Here is a 14,374-nt window from a genome sequence, read left to right as displayed (position 1 = left end):
CGGATTTTAAATTTCTAGGTAAAAGTGCATTTGAGCAAGAATCATTCTTTAAGCACTTCATAAAATATCAATTAGTAATCAGGACACTGGCCCTTAGTATTTCTGTGCCATCCTTATGCCATTGTACTTGCAGAAACAAGAATGTGACAATAGGCAGTATGGCTACACTCTTCTTTCCTTACCCCGCCCCATGCTTCAAATCCCAACATGGCAGCATTTAAATCAGGCAGTGTCTCAAGCCTTTTTAGGTGAGTTATGAGTCAAAATGAGGAAACGTTTACCATGCTCCTATAACATGTCAGGATAGGGTGGCCAGGTTTAGCAAATAAAAATATGGGACACCCAATTTTTTAAGATGTTTGTACATACTCATATGAAAAAAAATTATTTGTTTTTTGTCTGAGATTTGAATTTAACAGGATGTCCTGTGTTTTATCTGGCAACCCCATGCTAGGGCACTGCCAGGGCTGGCTGCTATGTTTTCTAATGTAATCCCTTTGACGCTTCTGAGAGTTGTATAGGATTCCATTTTAAGGAAGAGCTTAGAAAGTTCAGTAATTTTTCCTAAGGTCACACAGCTAGAAAGGGGCAAAGCAAAGGTAGAAACCCAAGCTCTGTTACCAAGATGAGGACTTTAAATTTAGTGACCTACCCCCAGTGCTGAGGTAATGTGGACCCACTGTCCCTCAGAGAGAGGGGGTATTTGGATGTTCATTTGCTGTTATCGTTTCTTTTTCAACACTATTCATCACTGTCTTGTACTATCATGTAAAAAAGGGGAACTGGAAAGAAAAAAAAAAAAAGTACTAGACCCAGGTGGCAGGACAAGCCACTGAAAGTGACTGGAAAGGAGGCCCAGGAAGAGAGACTTCAGCTCGCACACTCCTCTCACCGACTCTTTGGGGGCAAGGAGATTCACCAGCGCCACTCTTCTGCTGACAATCTATGACACGGTTTTATTTCAACCACTTCTAAGAACCCAGGGAAAATGTTTGGATTCGGGGTTTGGCGGCCCTTTATTTTCCCCCATGCTTTTTTACTGGTGCTTAAAGTTGCACACAATGGTGGGATGTTACATATGCATACATGGACACAATATAACAATATAATTTGATCAATTTTTTAAACTTAAAATAAACAAGGGTGTATTTCCCAAATGGGTTCCTCTAGAGTATGGGAGAAAACATGACCAAAGCTGTGGGAGGCATCTGGGCATCTGCACCTCCTCCATGTAGGCAGGTCCTCAATCCCAGGTCCCCGGCACAGCCACAAAAGGCTCCTTTGCTTCCTCTCATTGATCCTTTTTTTTTTTTTTTTTTTTTTTTTTGGAGTTGTAGATGGACAACATGCTTTTATTTTATTTATTTATTTTATGCGGTGCTAAGGATCAAACCCAGTGCTTCACACATGCTAGGCAAGTACTCTGCCACTGAGCCCCAGCCCTAGCCCCTCACTGATCCCTTTTTACCTTATTCCTTCCTTGCCCACACAAGCAGACTCTTCCTAAACCAGTCAGAGGAGCAACTCTTTTGTTCAGGAGGTAAAACTTTCTGAGGCCCCAAGGGAGGAGGTGACAAAGGTAGCAGTGTTTGAAGGCAGAAGTGCAGGGGACCAAATGGAGTGAAAAAGGCAAGATGACAGAGTCCCTAAACTCAGCTATACTCCTGAGATTCCCCTGGATGTGGCTCTTCTTTCTTTCTTTCTTTCTTTTTTTTTTCTTTCTTTCTTTTTGTGATACTGGGGATAGAACCCAAAGCCTTGTGCTTGCAAGGCAAGCACTCTACCAACCCAGCCATCTCCCAGCCCATGGGTGTGGTTCTTGTCATAAGCTCTGGTGAGGTTTGCAGTAGGGCTTCAGAGGAAGGCACAGACTCCCACAGAGCCAACCCTAGGCCCCAGTCCTCACTCCAGGGAAATGTGTCTGGTCAGTGGCTGAACCAAGTAGGGTGAGTCTCTTCTGCACTGAGAGGAAGCGGGTGTCAAACTCATGCCCAGCATCTGGCAGCAACTAGCAGCAGCACTTCACTCTTAGGTCCTAGCCTCAGACTTGGATCCCGTCAGCCCGCTAAGCAGTGCAGGGCCTTGGCACTGGCCAAGATGGCAGTCTTACACAAACTGGGCCGAGAGGTAAGCAGACGAGGAGCATCAGAGAAGAGATGACCAAAATGGGCTGAACTTTCCTCTCATCTGGGCTGAACTTTCCTCTCATCTTGTCTGAACTTCAGGTAAATGTCCTGCTGCCTATAGGCCCCTGACCTCTCTTTACCTGGAACATTTATTTGAGAAAACATGTCCTTTTAAATTCTTTCTCTATTCCTTTGAAATACATGCAAGACATTTTAAAAGCCTCTTCCAGCTTTACGACCCATGACAGTCTTTCTCAAAGACCCCGGAGCCACCTCCTTGAAATGTAACCAACAAAGGAGGTGGAGTCCCTATCCCCCAGCTCCTGGGGGAGCAGGAGCCTAATTTCAGTGGATTTCTTATTCCCAGATGCAAAACTGCCTCCTATCCTAAAGATGAGAGTTTATTTTTCCTTTAGATAAAGTCAATTAACACAGATGGCCTAATATTCTCCAGTACTTTTCCACTTGTTTACTGCCTCTCTGAGAATCCTACGCACCGTTCCTTCAGCAGACTTGAGTTAACCTTGAATAAAGTCCTGTTTTACTTTGGTGCACTTTTTGTTTTGGAAGAGAAAATCTAGTTCTTGAGTTTCCTCCAACTTTTAAACAGGTTATAATTTTTGCATATTGGCATCATGCTTGTAAATTTGAAGTGCCTAAGAAAAGAATTGGACATAGATTAAGGCTACAAAATGGACACTTAAGAGATATGACTTAAGAAAATGACTTCTTTCCCCCAAAACATCATCACAGCTTTTCCAAGCTTGGAGCCTAACTTGACTTAAAATAGCCAAGTTCAGATAAATTAATATATGTGGGGACCAAAATCTTTTAGAGCGATAGAGCACTTCGCTCAGGCTAAATTGAAATGCTGTGGGGCACCAAAAATTAATGATGCCTTTTTTTTTTTTTTTTTTTTTTTTTGAGACAAGGTCTCACTAAGTTGGTGAGGTTGGCCTTGAACTATGGGAGGTCCTCCTGTCCTGACCTCCCAAGTTGCTGGCATTATAGGTGTTCTGCCATCCACCCCCCCTACCTCCCCACCTTGAGATGGATTTTAAAATTTAATGTGAAAGATAAAATAACAAACTTCTGAAAGTGACCTGGGGGTAGGTAAAGATCTTAAAACACAAAAAGCATTCCAACATTAAAAGGAAAACTAATGGTAAAGTAGGCTTTTAGACAATAAGCACGACTCATCAAAAGACATAACAAAAGGAATAAAAGTGTCAGCCACAGACCACTTGGTGATGAAGGATTTATATTCAGAATGTATAAAGAACTCCTACAAACCAGTAGGGAAAGAGAATCCTGTTAAAGTAGCAGGTGAAACAAAACACTTAAACAGGAAGTTCACAAAAGAAGAAAACATCAAAAAGCCAACTGTCAGGTGAAAAGGTGCTCACCTTCATTACTAATCAGGAAAAGCAAATTAAAACCACACCAGACACCCCTATACATTTTAAAAAGTTAAAATTAACAATGCTGATATCAAATGATGGTAAGATATAGAGCAACTAGAACTCTCACCCATTCCACCCTGGAAAACTCAATCTACAACAGAGAAACATGCATCTGTCTGATGGCTTCCCAGAAATTCCACTCCCAGGCATGATATCCAAGAGAAATGAGTGAATATGTCCACCAAAAGCTATATACAAATATGAATAGGCAGAGTATCTTCATTCATAAATAACCAAGGATGGAAAACTCAAATGATCATCATTGGGAGAATGGAAAAAGAAATTGTAGTTGCAAAGTGAATACAGTTTTAACATTGGACTGAGCACAAATAACTGATCTATTTATTAATATTTAGGGGGAGCACTGGGTATTCCCAGGGACTGGGAGAGAGGGGAATGGTTAAATGATGATCAGAGGGTATAAAAATCTCAGTTTCTCAAGATAAATTAATTCTGGAGATCCTACTACACAGCACAGCACACAGAACTAACAATGCTGTATTGTATACTTGATATTTTCTAAGAGGGTAGATCTCACATTTAGCATTCTTACCACAGAATAAATATACACACATAACTTGGATAGGAGGAAACTTGGGAGGCGATGGATTTATCTTTGACCTGATGGTGGTGATGGTTTCACAGGTGTGTGTGTGTGTGTGTCCGTTGCCAAATTCATTGAGTCACATACATTAAATACATACAGCTCCTGCCCTGTCAACCATACTTCAATTACCTGTTTTATAAAAAATAAAGTAAAATACAGATAGCTAGATGGGTGATGGATAAAAAGGAAGAGGCATGGCAGTACCTGAAGAAAGAAAGGTGACTGGGTGAGCAGAATTGAGATAACTGAACTCTAAAGGAGCAGTGGGGAAAGCTGAGAAGCAAACCACTTTGCAATGCAGAACCTCCGAAGGATACAGGATTGGTGGCACCAGTCTGGATATGTAAGAAAAGGTGGGATTTAAAAAGAGGTGGCCCATGCCTGTAATGCCAGTGGCTCTGGAGGTTGAGGCAGGAGGATCGAGAGTTCAAAGCCAGCCTCAGCAACAGCAAGGCGCTGAGCAACTCAGTGAGACCCTGTCTCTAACTAAAATACAAAACAGGGCTGGGGATGTGGCTCAGGGGTTGAGCCTCTGAGTTCAATCCCCAGTAACCCCTCATCTGACACCCTGCCAAAAAAAAAAAAAAAAGAAGAGGCTGTAAATCTATTTAAGAAGCAACCGTATTGCTAACTCTCAAATGCCCTTGACCTCCTGAGAAACTGTCCTTTAGTTTCTTCTCTGAAAAATTAGATAGCAGAGAGAGCTCTGCGATGGGGAAGGCTAAACACAACTGAAGCTGGGAATCCTGCGCTGAAGACGGGCGGGCTGACATGGTACATGCTCACCCTCCTGCTCGGCCAGCTCCTAGACCCGAGGCCACCAACTGCTCTTGAACGTGGGTAGCCCTGCATGGGGCACTGAAATCCGGCTCCTCTCTCCAATCAAGGGCCCTGGTGCAGGGTGCGCCCTCATTCTCCAGAAGGCACCCCCTGAGGGCAAACAGACTCCTGCAGAGTGGCCTCCCCCAGAGAAGGCGCCTTCTCCTGATTTTCATCAAAATCTGGCATGGATTTGCGGTGGCCCTTACTGGGAGGCTGGCAACTGAACTTACAGTCTTCATGAAAGATGCTTCTCACGGGTGTTCAACAGGCCTCTTGCAAAACAGCCAACAACAGCCCAGCCAGGCTACAGTGCAGCAAGGCCCACAGTTAAAAAGGTGTGAGACATGGCTTCACCGCACCATGGCAGGCAGCTGAGCATGACAGCCGAGGAAACCCTTCATCAAGAAAACTGACTTTCAGAAGCTACTCACGGCTCTCCTCAGAAAAGAGAACTTGAAACAATAACGAGAGTATAAAAAAGAAACACAGTGGTGCAGCCATTGTGGAAAGCGGCATGGAGATTCCTCAGAAAGCTTGGAATGGACCCACCATTTGACCCAGCTATCCCACTCCTTGGTTTATACCCAAAGGACTTAAAATCAGCATTCTACAGTGACGCAGCCACATCAACATTTATAGCAGCTCAACTCACAATAGCTAGATTGTGGAACTAACCTAAGTACCCTCCATAGATGAATGGATAAAGAAAATGTGGTAAATATACACAATGGAATATTACTCACCCTTAAAGAAGAATGAAATTAAGGCATTTGCTCGTAAATGAACAAAGCTGGAGAATAGCATGCTAAGCAAAGTAGCCAATCTCAAAAAACCAAAAGCCAAATGTTTTCTCTGATATGTGGATGTAATTCACAATAAGTGGGGGGGGGGGGGGGGGTAATAGGGAAGAATAGAGTTACTTTGCATTAGGCAGAGGGGACTGAAGAGAGGGGAGAGGGTGTGGGGGTAAGAAGGATTGTAGAATTAATCAGATATTATTACTCTAGGTACATACATGACCACACGACCAGTGTGGTTCTACATCAGGTACTACCAGAAGAATGAGAAGTTAGATTACATTTATGTATGATGTGTCAAAGTGCATTCTACTGTCATGTATAACTAATTAGAACAAATTTTTAAAAATTTTAAAAAGAAATCCCCAGCACCACACACACAAAAAAAATTTTTTTAAAAGAAACGCAGATCAAGAAAGTTTTTTGAAATTAAAGTAGGATAGAAGAAATGAAAATTTCAATAGGAAAATTTGAGGAAATAGGAGAAAAATACAGAAGAAAATTAGGGAAGTTTAATCTCCAAATAACAGAAAACAAAGAAATGAGAGAGAATTTTCTAGAATTAATGGGTGTAAGTTTCTCGGTTGTCAGTAGATGAAAGTATCAAGTACTCAGAATGGTACAGTTAAAAATAGATCTATATCTAAGCACCTCATCATGACATTTTAGAATATTAAGGACAAAGAAAACAAAGTCATAAAGCTTCCATAGAGGAAGAAAAAAAATCGTTATATTCAGTCTGAGAAACCAGAGTTTTCAAGACCAGTAGACAATGGCATATGCCCTCACACTTTTGAGGGAAATAACTCCCAATACAATAGAATTCAACTCCTAGTCAAAAAATTATGTTAGGAAAGAAGTAACTGAATCAAAACAGACAAAAAAGTTAAGATAGAATAAAGATGCTCTCTTAGATCCTCAATGTTCCCCAAATTTTACCCATCATACTTTGTTTCTCAGGAAGCTGCTACACAGTTCAGCTTCAAGAAATGAAGGTAGGGGATCCAGGAAATGCAAACTTCAACTCAAGCACAGGGAAGACCATCCCCAAGTGGGGTGTGAAGGGAGACCCCCCCATGGGACCTGAGCCTGGAAGGCAGCCAGTCTGGGAGGGAAGTTCAGAAGGCTCCTGGGCCATGTCTCCCCGGAGAAGTAAATAAAATGCCTGGAGAGGGGGTTCCACACAATAAAGAAACATCCCCTTTTCCAGGGAAGATTCTGGAGCTTAATTAGCATTAAGAATACAGACAACTGAATGAAAAACCAAGACTTCCGGAAATTCCATAAAGACAGAGTTTTGGAAGAAAGCAAAAGTCATTAAAGTACTATTTACCCAGCTGAATGCAGTTACATGGTCACAATAATCGTTGAAAATTGAAATTATGACTTAACTATTCTGAGAGGATGGGCAGATTGGCAGCACATCAAGGCCACGGTGGGAAACTAGAGATTGCTGGCACCGCAAAGGAGCAAGAGGAATCAACCGTGGTGGAGGAAACACCAAAATAGCTGAAAGGGTCTAAGCTTTTGCCTTTAGGAAGAAGGAAATAGAGGAGCAGAAAGTGTTGATTTAGGAAATGAAATGATTGTACTCATTAAAGAAAGTGGATGTGTAGCATTGACCAAAAAAGTTAAAATTTAAAAATCAGATGGACCATGTTTTTTTTGGAAGGAGGGAAGAGAGGAAATAAGTTGACTTTGCAATCCAGTTTCATTTGCAGAAGGAAAATACTCAGGTGATCAGATATAGGACACCAGAGCTAAGGAGACAAGGTGAGGCTTGGAAAAGAGAGTTTGTAATTATTTAAATCGAAAGAGAATAAACTCTACAGGAAAAATGGTGTTGAGAAATAAGAGGGGCGGGGGCTGTGGCTCAGTGGCAGAGCGCTTGCCTCGCACGTGCGAGGCACAGGGTTGGAACCTCAGCACCACGTTAAAAAAATAAAGCTACAGTGTCCATCTACAACCAAAAAGTACTTTAAAAAAAGAGAGAGATAAGAGGGTGCTAAGAAATGTGTCATTTCGAGTGTGGGGAGAGACGGAGACTTCATTAAAAGAACAGACAAGAAACGCAGAAAAATGGGGGTTTGGGGAAGGGGGCAGAGATGGTGGTTAAGGTCAAGTGTGTGTGTGGGGGCGATACCCAAGGAGACCCAGATCATTAAATAAATGCTGGAAACATGTCTAAACAGAGAATCCTAATCTAAGGATTAAGTTCACATCTTTTAACGAGCTTTAACTTCTCAGAAAGGTTTTGGGTTTTGGAATGATTGTGTGTTTTTCCAGGACACCACACAATAAGTATGGCCCTGTTTTCAGTAAATACACAGTTGTCTTTGATGGGGCAGGAGCACAAACCCTGCATTAATAAGAAAGCGAATCTTAGGGCAGATTGTCATTACCAGCCCCACACAAAGCTCTGTCCCTGTTCTTTGTCCGCACAAGGGATGGCATTGTCTGCCAGAGATGAGCACTTGAACTAAAGTTCATGGCTTGGCTGGGATCTTCCTTCTGGCTGGCTGTGTTCCCCAGGATCAGCTGCCTGTCATAGGCTGCGGCATATTGACACCCCAAACAAGACAGAAGCACAGAAAAACAAACAACCGAAGCTGCTTTTCCTTTCTGGAGAGTCAAGACAACATTCAAAACACCAAATGTCATCTTAAATTTCCTCCGAAGACGAAAGCACACTGGGTGCAAGATTCATGATTCCGTTTTGCCTACTGGAATTCACAACTTGGCTTGAGGACCGGAAGCGTAAGTGGTAGCAAATGCTGCCTCTCTGCTCCACACACATCTCTCCTTCTCTCTTTCTAGCACAGTCTCATCCATCCTATCCATTTTCACTCCCTCTGAACAGATGCAAAAGATGAACAGAATGGTCTAGGTTTGTGGTTTTTAAAAGCCCACCATAACACTCTGTGGCTGAATTTTTCCATTTGCCTCTGTAAGTTATTGCTGTCTTCCAGACATTTCCATCTCAGACAAGTCAGAGGCACACATAAGTAGAAGAATGGCATCGGTTTAGAATTAATTAATTTAGAGTTCACACAAGTCTGTTAACAACACCCCCAAGAACTTGGTTGGCAAACATGTTTTGTGCCAGTATATTTCACAGTTTCCCTGAGGCAAGTATAAACCAAATGAATAGTATTCTGGGGACAGAGAGGTGGCCCCTGAGTTCCCAGGCCAGAGCTGCTAGGGCACAGCAGGGGAGAGCCCCTCAGCACCTGCTATCTGCCCATTTCCCCAGCCAATGCCAAGAACTTCTACAAAGCAGCAGATGACTAAAACGACAACCTAAAAAGCATATTTTGAAGACAAAGGAGGAAGCAATGGAACTGACCCAGATTAATCAGAATTTATGAGGCTTGATAAGCAGTTCTGGGGATAGAATGAGGATTCATCTGTGGGGAGTGTGCTCATACCTAACATCATCTTACACTTCTGTCACTCATTAAAAGGCTTTTCAAACAAACAGTACCATAATGAGATCTGTCTTAAAAGACACAGGAATATTTGAAGTCCACTGACAGATCAGTTATGGATGGCTTTGGAAATAGAAGACAAGAGACTTTTCTGGAATCTAGTCATAGTCTCCTGCAGGGTCCACTGAGAACCGACAGAGATGCCCAGGGTGAGGACAGAGTGTAGACGTGATTTATTCCAACCCCAGCAGCTGGGCAGGTGGCTTGGCCAGTGTTCTCCTTGCGAACGCTCCCTTGCTAGAGTTGATCCCATAGGAGTGATGCTTTGAAAATGGAAGGGAACTGGGAGTCAAGGAATTTGGACCCACCCTCTAGAAGCTGCGAAAGGTAATGAAATGCTTCTCCCCACGGGCCTCAGGAAAGAAAGCAGGCCTGCCAACACCCTGATTGTAGAACTTCTGACCTCCCAACTGCAGGTGTGAATTTGTGTTTCCAGCCAGTAAGTTAGTGGTACTGTATTGTAGCAGCAGTAGGAAAGCAACACGTCACCTACAATGTGTTCTTGGTTCCATTTCTCATCCCTGTTGATTTTTCCCATAACCCAAGGCCATGTGAGGGGTCAATTATGTGCCCACGGTTATCCCTGACCTAAAGTTGCAAATACGGTGTTAGCGATTAGCAGCAAAAGAAAAGATTATAAATGCTAAAACTTCTACCTTTATTTAAGGGATGAACGCCAATGAATTTCCACGGAAAGAATTCAGTTTTCTCTAAAACTCTTGAAAATCGAGTAATTTTTAAAAAGGAACGTAAGACCACGAATAAAGATCATGGGATGGAACATTTTCTTCCTAACATAGAAACTGCTTAATAATATCCTTACATGGAATCGTCTAAAAGAAGGGGAGGGGAGGGAACTGGAAGAGAAAAATTCAACATGTTTTGCCAAAAGAAACTGATAAAATATTGAAGAATGGAAGTTTGGTTTGCTATAGTATTTTTTAAAAATTCTTTTAATGAGCCCCCATCAGCCCCACTCAGTTGTTGAGGTGTGATAGAAGGAGTGTTGCAGGAAAACTTAATGAGCAGGGGCCTGGGATTCTTCCCAGGGGCTCCTGGTTCCAAGGCCAATGGTTCAAAACACATCACGGCTGATTACAAAGGAAAAACAAGCCAACAAGCCAACTTCCCCAAACCTGAGAGGCAGCCTTGGCTGGAAACTCAGCTCAGAGTCTAGTCCTTGGAATCAGACACACCTGGGGGAATTCTAGCTCTTCCCCCTACCCAGATTGTGACCTTGAAAAAGGTCAGCATCCTCACTTGAAATAGGGCCATTCCAACACATGCCTCAGAGGCAGTCAATGAAATACAGGTACAGGACACAGCCCGAGGGCACATATGCAAAAAGTAATAACCCTCTCGTCTTTCAACCGCTGTTTGATCTAGTGCCTGAAAATCCACCATTAGAGAGGATTCATTTAGGTTACTGACTTAATCTGCTTTAAAACCAAAATACCCTGGCAAGGGTCACAGGCTAAGTGGCGATCAGCTACTCACTACTGAGAGGGAATTCCTTTCTGAGGAGAAAAGGGAGCAGAAAGGGAGCCCAGAGGAACCAAGGGCAGGGGCAGAGCAGGAGTCAGCGAAGGAGTAGAGAAGTGCCCTCAAATGTGACCTTGCCAGTTATTAGCTGGGTAATTCCCAAAACTCATAGAAACTTCCAGACCATATTTTCCTCATCTGAGAATGTATATGTAAAATGTTTACTGAGTGATCCAAAGGAGATGGCATGTGGACGTACCTCATGAGCTATAACTAACTATGAAAGGGTTTTGTTTTGTTTTTGGTACTGGGGATTGAGCCCAGGGCTGCTTAACCACTGGGCCACACATCCCCAGCCCTTTTTATTTTTTATAGGACCTTGCTAAGTTGCCGAGGCTAGCCTTGAACTCACAATCCTCCTGCCTCGGCCTCCTGAGCTGTTGGGATTACAAGCATATGCCACCGTTCCTGGCAATGAGAGCTATGGAAGTCTTCAGTAATAATACTCTGGGGTTTAGAATATTTTTTTTCACCCTAAATTATTTGCTACTATTATATTTAAAAACTGATAATTTAATATTTTACATCATTATATTAAATATTATAATTTTCCATTATTAATAAAATTCAGTTGAATTCTCATTTTCCTCCTTGGTGGTACAACTCTGAACTCTCCTGAAGAAAAGGAGCTATGTCAGAGTAAAAAATGTAAGGGTTGGGAGAGAACAACCAGAGCCGAGATGAGCTGTAACTGCACTGTGGAGCGGCCCCTCCCCATTCCTCTGCTGGATGCTGGAGTGCGCACCAGAAACCAGCCATGTGTGATTACACAAATATACATGCTTTCCTGTAAAAAGTTTGCCAAGTTATTTCAGCATGTAATGTGAGCTAATAATATGTTTTATTTTATGGACAAGCACAAGATTAAATTCATACACATGCACATTTCTGTATTCAGATACACTGATTTATTCAGAGGAACATTTAATTTTAGCATGAATTCGAAGAGGTTGAAAGCTGCTTTAAAAGGAATTAACAGGACACACCTTGATTAGAGACCCTTACCTGCTATCTTTCGTTTTTTTCCATTTCACCATGAGATGAAGTCAAAAGCAGTTACCCACTGGAAGTTCTAGTGTTCTGTTTTTTGGAGGCTGTGTATAAGAATTGTATGATAGTTTATCATCAAGCACATTAATAATGCCCTAGTAAACATAACACAATGAGGTTGGATCCATTTTTACACAGTCTGCTTTGGAAACACACGGGCTTGAGAAGAGCAGCAAACCTTGTCCTTAATGAACGCTTTGCCTTACTTTCTTTCCTTTGGTTACAACTAATTTGAATAGCAAACTCATTTTGAAATACTGGATTAAAGAAACACATTTCTGAGGAAATCAAAATCCCCTTCTACAGCCCCAATCCCAAGCCAACCAAAACCTCCCTTTGCACGCTATAGCAACTCTATGCAAAGTCCCAAATGCATTCTGATTGTGTGTTCTGCATGACTGAGTGACCAGAGGGGACCAGGACCTGCCTGTGGCAAGAAGTTCCCCCAGTGTGATGCCGTGAGTTCTCTCAGCCCGTAGAGGACTTGCAAGGGAACCTCAGCAGAGGTCCCTGCCAGCCAAGAGCTCCCTTTCCTACAAAAGCCTTCAAAACCAGGGTGACACAGCCTGGCAGAAAGGATAGGAAAGAATGAACGACTAACTACATTTTGGGTCTCTACAAAGTATTCTAAGAAAGAAAGACTACTGAGTTTCCTTTGTTTTCTGTGGAAGCCAACTATTGAATTATAGGAATCTCTTCTATGATGCCTTTTGATTGGACTAAGAAAAAACTACCTTGTCCTCAATTTGCACGATACCATCAGAACAGGTAAGTGAGAAAAGTGAGAGAGATAAACTAAATAGTAACATAAGCCCCTGACACCTGGCCAGTATTGTTCAAAGGAAAGGCAAACAGTGTAATGTATTTACCTTTTTAACCAAGGGTAGTACAAATATATAAATAAGTACAAATATATAAATAAGGTCTCTCTACTGAACTCCAAATAACCTTTATTAGTTTAAAGACTTAATGTTTGTGTATTTCCCTTCCCTGGAACAGTTTGCATAGAAGCGTATTTCTCAATTTCCCCATAGGAGGCTAAGATAGACTAGAAAAACACGAACTCTCTGATCTCAGACATGGCCACGTAAGAAAATTCTACACCCCTTGTGGAGATTGGTTTATCGGTGGAGGGGAATAAGCTATTCTTGGTTCTCCAGGGCAAAGAGCAGATCTGGAAGGATCACTTATTAACCAACAGTCTTATCCATGGGGGGAGAATCTACTATTCTCATTTTGGGGAAAAGTCTCCAATGTTGAGCATATATTTTGGCTTATGGTGTACTGATACTCTAAAAAAAAATGTAATTACATGTTTTTGAAGGAGTAATAAATACATGTTGCATCATACTCAAAAGATACGAAAAGCTGGGTGCAATGGCACATGCCTGTAATCCCAGCAGTTCAGGAGGCTGAGGCAGGAGGATTGAGAGTTCAAAGTGAGCCTCAACAAAAACGAGGCACTAAGCAACTCATTGAGACCCTGTCTCTAAGTAAAATACAAAAAATAGGACTGGGGATGGGACTCAGTGGTTGAGCACCCCTGAATTCAATCTCTAGTAGCATCCGCCACAATAGATAGGAAAAATTCATGGGGAAAAGTTCCCATCTCCTTCTCTCTTTCCAGGGAAAGCCGCTGTTGTCAGTTTCTTATGTTTCCTTACAGAAAAATTTCTATGCACATATCAGCAAATACATACTGCTCCAAACCCTGCTTGGCTTTCTTTTTACTTAACCTTTATCTTGGATGTGCTTCCACACTTGTTCATACAAATGGACTTTGGTCTATTTAACAGGCTGTTGTAGAACATCCTCTACATGTGAAATGGATTGACTTGTACCTAATGACATTGTTATGAAAAAACTTTATTGAGGTATAATTTACAAACCATACAATTCCCTTTTTTTTTTCAGTCCTGGGGATTGAACCCACAGTGCCACACATGCTAGACAAGTACTCCACCACTGAGCTACATCCCTTGTCCTTATTTTGAGACAGGGACTTGCTAAGTTGCCCATGCTGGTCTTGAACTTGTGGTCCTTCTGCTTCAGCCCCGGAATAATTGGGATTACAGGTATGTGCCATGGTGTCTGGCTAAAATTTGCCCATTTTGAACATATAATTAAATGACTTTTTTTTAAATTCATTTTTATTGTAAACAAATGGGATACATCTTGTTTCTGTTTGTACATGAAGTAGAGGCCTACTGTTTCTGTATTCATACATTTACCTAGGGGAATAGTTTTTGATTCATTCTGTTATTTTTTTCCTCCCCCCCACCTCTCCCACCCCTCTTATCCCTCTATATAGTCCCTCCTTCCTCCATTCTTTCCCCCCTCCCCAACTAAATGACTTTTGGTAAACTTACTGACTTGTACCACCATCACCACAGTGAAGTTTTTGAACATTTCCATGATCCCAATGAAATCCCTCCATTCCCATTTCCAGGCATAAATAACCACTAATCTACCTTCTGTC

This window comes from Sciurus vulgaris (assembly GCF_902686455.1).
Source record: "Sciurus vulgaris genome assembly, chromosome: 13".
NCBI lineage: Eukaryota > Metazoa > Chordata > Mammalia > Rodentia > Sciuridae > Sciurus > Sciurus vulgaris.
Note: the sequence above shows the minus strand (reverse complement) of the source record.